The 9063-nt window shown below is 38.7% G+C and overlaps 1 pseudogene; it reads right to left on the reverse strand.

Moving 5' to 3' along the window:
* Window positions 1–6350: 6350 nt before the first annotated feature.
* LOC101560009 overlaps window positions 6351–9063 on the reverse strand; it is a 41244-nt pseudogene continuing 38531 nt past the window's right edge.

Raw genomic sequence — 9063 nt, forward strand, 5'->3', positions numbered from 1 at the left:
GTTATTATGGGTTTTTCTCCTCTTATATTATTTGACCTTGTTTTTATATGAATGTAAATGTGGTTTCTAACTGGAAACACCAGAAGCCTCCATGGAGAGACAGGCACTGGAAGGGAAGAGTGAACATGAAAGACGCCACTAGCTGTGGGTGAGTGCTGATGGCTCAGTCATCCTGTGGGTGAGAATGACTAGCTGGGAGCCATCATGCCAAAGGGCCTGGTATTCCAGGACTGTGATTGACTAAGGGTCATAGAAAATACTGTGACAAAGTACCAGTGAACCAGGAGCTGAGCCAAGCAAGCAGCAACTTCTCATCCCTAATAAATTGAAGCAATGGGATCTTACAAGAGACTCAAAACCCCAAAACCAGCTATACCTGGAAGCCAACTTAAAGGAGTTATTTCCCAAAGGTTCTAAATACTAGCAATAAAGCAACTCACCATGGGCAATTTACAAGCATTAACCCAATAATTAAACTAAAAGAAAAGAAAAAAATGAGAAAACACTTGAACAAAACGCATTCCCAGACATGCAGGTCACCAAGGGCAAATTTAGGGGAAATGAGAAGAGATGATCTGAAAGCTACCCACTTGGCCTCTCTGAAGTGGTAACAACAAGGAATTCAATGAGGCTCCAGACAAGATGAAATCAGAAATAATTTCTCTGACAACCACCACAGTGGAAACCATGCTACATGACTCTAGAGCAGATACAGATTTTAAAAATAGAGGAGCTTAAGAGAATAATGAGAGACATGAATACTCAACATAAGAAAGTAATTGACTCCATAAGACAGATTCAAGAATATATTCAGGGGAAGAAAAATTCTACTGCAAGTATCCACAGCAGAAGGAGTCAATGTGAAGACAGGATCTCAGATATAGAAGAAAGGTTTATGGTTAGTGATCCTGAAAAGAAAGATTTCTGTAAAACAGAAAAGGATCATGAGAAATCAATCCAGCATCTGGTAGATGATTCAAAGAAGTTTGACTGGAGTCGATGAAAAAGCAGGAGATAGCATAAATATTATATTTTAAAAAATCTTTCACAGATGTCAGAGCAGAAAACTTTCCTGGTAGGGAAAACAAATTTGACATACAGTTTAGTTAGGCATATAGAACTCCAGTTATGTATGATCCAAGAAAACAGCCACAGCCAGGTATATCATATTCAAGATTCCAGAAATTCAACACAAGAACAGAATGTTAAAAACTGCTGCTGAAAAGAAACAAATCACCTATGAAGCAAAGCCCATCAGAATTACAACTGACGTCTCAGTATAAAACCTCAAGTAAAGGAGAACTTGGAGAGAAGCATTTCAAGCTCTAAGGGAAAATGACCTCCACCTCAAATTGATGTACCCCACAAAACTATTTTTCAAGATTGATGGAGAAATAAGATACTTCCATAATGCATCTTGTACAGCAATTAACCACTAAGAAGAATATATGCAGTGTATTATTTGTTGAAACTGTACTTCTGATTTGATTTGAAACTGTCTCATTGCTATCTGTTTATCAATAAAATTTTGAAAAAAAAATGACTTCCATAATAAGGAACACCTAAGGAAATTTGTGACACCAAACAGTTCTGAAGGACATTCTAATAAGAGATAACAAGGACTACAACTCCATAAACCCCAACAGAAAGAAATACTATTTCAATATCTTTCCTAAATATATTGACCATATGTTAAATGTATAGAACTTGTAATTACCTACCTTTTCATATAAACAGGTGGCAGATACTGCTCAAAAGAACTGATTTTTGGGCTGGTGAGATGGCTTAGTGGTCTAAAGCACCTACTTAGAACAAGCTTAGCAAAGCACAGGGACCACGGTTCTAATCCCCCAGCACCATATGCCAGCCAGCCCTGCCCCCTGGTGGGCTGAGCTGGCCACACACACACACACACACACACAAATAAATAAATAAAATTAAAAAAAAAGAACTGATTTTTGTCAAAAGGATATCTTTATCAGTGGCTGCTTTTTCTTAATCACTATTTCAAATTAAATGTCTTTACGTAACATGGTGCATATTTCAATTTATACCTTAATATACAAGTTTGCTCTTTTATAATGTATGTTCTCAAAAAATTCCAAAAAGCTGACTTACTGTGTGTGTGCCTTTTTCTCCTTCCTGTCACCCTGGCACCATTTTTCTGTTCATGCCCCATTTTTCTCTGCTCAGACATGCCCTGAGCACTTCTTCCTGTGATCTTCAATAAATTTAGTGGCTTTCTTTCACCATTAGGTATTTGCTTGCAGTTCTTTCCTCGCTGTACACAAGAGCCCAGAATCTATCTTTTGCATCCTTCCCACCATATCAATAGGAGCTAGCTAGGAAATACATTATTTCAGACACTGTAACTGTGTTTTTTACAGGTCAAACCCAAATAAATCCTATAGAGGACGACCTTGATGATTTCAGACACGTAAACCAGCGTGAGAGGATTGTGAGTTGCCTTACCGCAACTAGGAAGGTGTTGTGCAGCTAACTGAACAAAATAGAATGGAGTGTAGAGCTAGGGCCACTGCACCAATACAAGGTATCTTTACACCTATCATTGTAAGACATGTACATATTGTTCAGCGTTGTATACCACAGAGCAAAGATGTCAGTGATGTCCATGGCACAACATGCTTTATGTTATGATAGAATGCTACCTGTGTACAGTGTCATCCCAAGAGCTGTAATCATCCCCACGGTGCTTTCCTTGGAGTGAGGGCCTCCCAGTCTTTTTGTTGACTACTCTCTCGAGCTTTGCCTACTATCAGGTCAGATGACAACGATCTCTCCCTGGAGCTCTGCTGCCCTACCCTCAGAACATACATCTCTGCTGTCCCTCTCACTGGAACTGTGACCTTACTCTATACTCATAGTTATGCTTTTTAAAATCCAGATCTGATCACATTAAGTCTTTGCTTAGAACACAGCAGTGACATCTTAGTGCTATATGGCTAAAGATCTCAATCCATCCTTTACTCTGCATCTTTCTGGGTACAGGCCTAGCTTTATTGAGATACCATTAGAATAAGATAAACTGCACATATAGAAAGTATACAGTTCAATGAGTTTTAAAATACATATTAAACACACTGAATCACCAAAATCAAGATAGTTAAGAAATTCATTTTGCACAAGACACCTCGTGCTGTTAAATATTCCCTGAATCAGAAATTGCCCAATTGTTTTCCAAAGTACTTTTACTATTTTCTTTTCTCATCTCCAATATATGGAAGTTTTAGTTCCTTCATATCTTTACAAACAGTATTGTCTTTTAAGGTTATTCCCTTGTACATTCAAATAAGTCCATTAGACCTTTTTTCTGTACTTTTTAAATCTCACTGCTTGAGATAAAAAAGTACATATATTAGATATTAAATGCTAAGTATGTGATCCCAATTATGGAGCATTAAGAAAGAGAAGAATCAGGGCCAGGGCGATGGCTCAGTAGAATAAGCACTTGCCTGGCAAGTGCAAGGGCCTGAGTTCAGCCCCTGGTTCAAAAAATAAATAAATAAATAAAAGAATCAAAGATTTTTCTCTTTGGAACCAGAAACACTGGTACTATGAAAATCATTTTCACTTTATGTTTATCTCTTTACACGTGTAAAAATACATTAATCATCCTTTTGTATTCAGCATATTCCTCAAGATGTAATATTGTGAGGTTAATCAATACAGTTCTCTCTATCTATGATAGTACTCCATTGTATCAACATGTCACTTTTTATTCACCCATTTTGTTATGAAAAGACACTGAGTTTTTGACAGATTGTGATTTGTATAAACAGTGCTGCCATAAACATTCTCTTGGAAGTACATCAAGAAATAAATGTGGGGGCTGGTGGGATGGCTCAGTGGTCTAAGGCACCTACTTAGAACAAGCTTAACAAAGCACATGGACTGCGGTTCAATTCCCCAGCACTACATGCCAGCCAGCCCCGCACCCAGGCGGGCTGAGCTGGCAACACACACACACACAATAAATAAATAAATTAATTAATTAATTAAAAAAAAGAAATGTGAATATTTCCATGTACCTGGAAATGCAAAAATAAATAAAGTTATTCCCATTATAGTGTTAGTGTGAATTACAGTAAAGATTAATAGTGTTTAGCAACTTGCCTTGTGCATATTTTCTATTTGTATGTCTCTTTTGTGAGCCATCTTTGAAATCTCTTGGTATTTTTAATATTAGGTGTTTGTTACTTTCTGAGCTTTAAGAGTTGCTTATATATTCTGGATATCATTTTTTATTAATTTTATTGAGAAACAAATAACAATGAGACAATTTCAAAACAGATTAATAGGACAGTTTTAATAATTAATACATGGCATATTGTTGTCTTCATAGTGGTTATTCATAGTACAAGATGCAGACATATCCTGTACAATGGATATCATTTTTTTTCAGCTACATTCCTTCCAAGAATTTTCCCTATAAGTTGTGCTGATTTTTTATCTAAGTGGTATATTTTAAGGAGCAAAAGTTTTAGTGAAGCCCAATTTACGTTTTTGTTAAATCATGGATTTTAATTTTCATGTCATATCTAACCAATCTTTATCTGACATAAGCTTAAGAAGAGTTTCTCTATGTTTTCTCCTAGAAGATTTATAGCTTTAAGTCAGAGATTTTAAACTATATATTAGTCACTTTTTCATTGCTGGGACAAAGCACCTGGAAGACATCTTAAAGCAGAATAGCTTAATTTTGGCTCCCTGACAGTGGGCTTCAAGGCAGAAATAGAACGGCAGAAAGGTGTGGTGAAGAACGCTGCTCATCTCATGGCAAGCAAAGAGGAGAGAAAGAGAGAAGCACCCTCCAAACTCTACCGCAGTGTCCTGCCACCCCCAACTGGGCCCATGTCCCAGCAGCACAGCCAGCTATGAACACGCTGAAGGATTAACACACTGATGAGTGCGGCGCCCCTCTAATGCAGTCATCTTTTGAACCCCCCACCTCCGAAAGCGTGAGACTTTTGGAGAACAGTTTAGATCTACATCATAGCAATCCCTGTTCTATTTTGAGTTCATTTTGCATATGATGTGAGGTATGGCTCTTCCTGCTTTTGTGACTATGGATATTCAGTTGTGCCAGCATGGTATTTTTGAAAGACTATCTTTTCTTAACGGCACCACCATTAGTCCTTTGTCAAGAACATTGTGGACACTTATGTGAGGATCTATTGTTGTACTTTCTATTGTATTCTATTAATCTAATTTGCTATATTAATACCAGGACCAAACTGTTTTGATTACTATAAATTTATAATGTATAGTCAACCCTCCTATACCTGGTATTTGTTCTTCTTTCAGGGTTATTTTGGCAAATTTGGATTTATTATACCTTACTTTTTGCTTTTACATTGGTGGGGCTCAAGCTGCAGGCCTTTTCAACACTAGGCAAGTACTATACCAGTGAATTACATCCTCAGTTCTCCATATCAATTTTATAAAAATATCACATCTTTTTTTCCATTCCTAGGTTGATGGGCATTTGGGTTGTTTCCAAGATTTAACTATGACAAATTGTACTGCTATAAACATGGATATATATATATATATATATATATATATATATATATATATATATATTGTTCTTTGTTTTGTTCTTGTTTTTTGTTTTATGAAATTTTATTTTCCATTACTTTTTGATTAGACCTTTTATTTCACTTGTCTTTCCTCATCATCCTTTTCATCATTTTTCTTTTTCTTTCAGTGACAATATTCTTTATTTGTGATGGGGAAAAGACACAGGGAGGTGGTGCTGGTGGTGCACATACAAGGCGCATGTACTGAGTGGGCACCTTCCCCGCAACTGGTGTCCCCCTAAGTCACAGCTGCTTCTGTCAGTACAGTATTGGCAGGTCCTGCAGCAAAGGGAATAGGTGACATTTAGCTCCCACGCCTTGTGGCAGGAAGGTTGAGCTGTGAGAAAGGAGATAAGAGTGTATTCATCTTAGACATCTGTATTTGGATGGGGTCTTTGAATCTGGGGACCTGAGATTTTTTTTAATTCTTTACATGTTCTAGATATAAGTGTTCTGTCTGAGCAATTATTGAATAAATTTTTCCCAATTCATGGGTTTTCTTTTAACTCTATTGGTGATTTGCTTATTTTTTGAAAACAAAGGCTAGTTTTATTTTCCCACAGAATCCTTTTTAATATAAAACAAAGATAAAACACATTTGAACCCTGCAGTCTGCCAGCATGCCTTGTTTCTACAAGATGCATGCCAGACTATGGGACTACATAGCAAAGAGTCTTTAAAAGCATTTGGTTGGAAGAAATAGAAAAAGCAGACCTCAGGGAAGACTGGGCAAGCTCAGAAATTGAGCTACATCCCTGAGCACTACAGTAGTCCTTGTCTTTTCAGATCCTCATATGTTTTCTTATTTACAACATTCCCACTGGAGTCTTCATACTCTTCCTCAGTGTCAGGCTGCCATTGTTCTGAAGCCTTCTGCAGTTTCAGCTTGGCCCACAAAGACGGCATCTTCAACCTGTGTCACATTAGCAAAGTGAGCAGGGTTTGGAATGCCCAAACACCTCATGCCATGAGCATGACACCATTCAGTGAAGTGCTGTAAGGCCTTAGGCCCTCGGTTGGTGCAGTTTCCACAAATCTCACCATTGTTGATGTTTAGACCATGTAGTTTATACAGCCAGTAGGGAATGGGTTTGCCATCCCAGCCCAGGGCAGGTATCTGGGGTTGTAAATGATCTTGTTCTCCTCATCTTCACTGTCACTCTCACTGATCTCCTCCTCTTCCTCCTCCTCCTCCTTTTCCTCCTCCTCCTCCTCATGCTCCTCCTCTTTCTCCTCTCACTTTTCTCCTGTTCTGGCTTGCTTGCATCATACCTTTTCATGAGTGAGCTGTCTTTGTTCCCCAAGAATCCCGACATGTTTGTAGATCTGGGCTTCTAGGAAAGCAATGTCTTTGTTCCTCTCAGTATTTTGCTTAGTGCCCTTTGATTTGGGGTTTTTCGCAAACAGGGAGGTGTTGAGTGAGTCCAAGGACTTCCCTTTGGTGCTAAATAACCTCTGGGCTTGCTCTTTAAGGGTGCCACTGCATTTGAGACCTAAAGCTAAGAGTGCAGACTTCCATCTGTCTAGACCCCGAGAGGCCAGCTCCTCCCAGGAGGAACATGCACACAGGTCAGGATGGGCGCCAGCATGCGTCAGGGCATTGCTTGTCTCTTTTGGCCATCCAAGAAAGGTGCCATTTTCCCAGTTCTTCTCAAATTTAGTCTGTATCTTCCCAAAAATCTCATTCTGATCCTGGAAGGGCTTTACTCTGTCCATGTAATCCTGAAGATACTCAAGCAGCATTTCAAGGTATCTCTTGTACTCTGCATTCTTCCTTTCTTTAGGAATGTCAAATAACTGGTCAAAGTTCGACAGGTATGTGATATAATCCAGCTTCTCTGACACCTTCAGCTTAATATACTTGAGGTAACAGTCATGCAGATTGAGGTAACGGCCATATCCCTCTTCATCTGTGAACTCCACCAAGTTCTGTACCTCTTTACTTGGATTCTCTTGTGCTTTCAGGAGCTCCTCAAATTCCACTGACTTTGGCACAAATCTCATTTGGGTGCTTCTGGTGGAATTCCTTTATTTGTTTGAGTCTGTTATAGAATTCAGCAAATTCATTTGGTCCTGAAATAGCATTGAGCTCCTCCTTTCATAACCCATCCTTATCATCATACAAATCCCTCAGGTTCCCACTGACCTCCATGTACCTATCTTGCATGGCCCAAGTGCAATGGTCAGAATTGATCTGGTCCCAGAGCATGAACTTCTTAGTGAGCATCTCTTTAGCTATTACATCCATGAGCCATTCCTACTCCTCATGTCACCACTGCTACTGCTCTAGAATTGTCTCCTCAGTTCTTTAGCAGTGGCAGAGTGATTTTTTTTAAACTTTTTTTTAATTATTTTTTTATTTGTGTGTGTGTGTGTGTGTGTGTGTGTGTGTGTGTGTGTGTGTTTGGCCAGCTCAGCCCACCAGGGGGTGGGGCTGGCTGGCATGTGGTGCTGGGGGATTGAACCGCGGTCCCTGTGCTTTGCTAAGACTTGTTCCAAGTAGGTGCTCTAGACCACTGAGCCATCTCACCAGCCCAGTGGCAGAGTGATTTATTTTGATGTGCAAAACTTTTTTAATAAGATCCCAATTGTTCTTTGAAATATCTCCCAAGCACTTTGTTTGTTTTCATGAACTCTTTGCCTACACTTATGTCTTGAAGATTTCTACCTACTTTCTCTTCCAGTAGATTTAGTATTTTTGTTTTAATATTTAGACCTCTGATGCATTTCAGTTTTTGTAGCACCATTTATTAAAGAGGTTATCTTTCTTCCTGTGAATGTGTTTGGCCCTTTTGTCAAAGACAAGGGAGATGAGTCTGTAGCTGTGTCTGCATCTTCTAATCTGTTCCATTGAGTCTTAGGTCTGTTTTTTAGCCAAGACCATGCTGATTTTCTTTTCTTTTCTTTTTTAATTTAGAGAATACTGGGGACTTGTGGGTTAGCTCAGTTGTTTAAAGCGCCTGCTTGGGCAAACTCAGTCAGGTTCAGGGAACCACAGTTTGATCCCCAGCTCCACAACTGCACCAGACCCACCCTTAAGGCAGCCTGAGCTAGACAAAAAGAAAAAAAGAAAAAAAAATCCTTCTCCAATTTTTTGGGGCCAGGGAAATATTTCAGTAGAATTAGTACTTGCCTGGCAAGTGCAAAGTCCTGAGTTCAACCCCTGGTACAGAAAAAAACAAAAATCAAGAGAATACTTTATTAGTTTCTGTAATCAAACCTATGTAGATGAGACCTTACATATTTAATGAAATTCATTACCCTTGTACAGATGGAAAAAATTAACTTTAATGTTAATCAATAATACCAGTATGTTATGCATCAATAGTAGCAACAGCCTTTCCAGATTCTGCAGTTATCTGAACAAAAGTATAGACATCTGGCACTCCATTTAAAAGAAGAAAAAAGAAGGAAGAAGGAAGAAGGAAGAAGAGGAAGAAGAAGAGAAAGAGGAGGAGGAGGA

Source organism: Octodon degus, unplaced genomic scaffold (assembly GCF_000260255.1).
Source record: "Octodon degus isolate 3935 unplaced genomic scaffold, OctDeg1.0 scaffold00141, whole genome shotgun sequence".
In the NCBI taxonomy this organism is placed as follows: Eukaryota; Metazoa; Chordata; class Mammalia; order Rodentia; family Octodontidae; genus Octodon; species Octodon degus.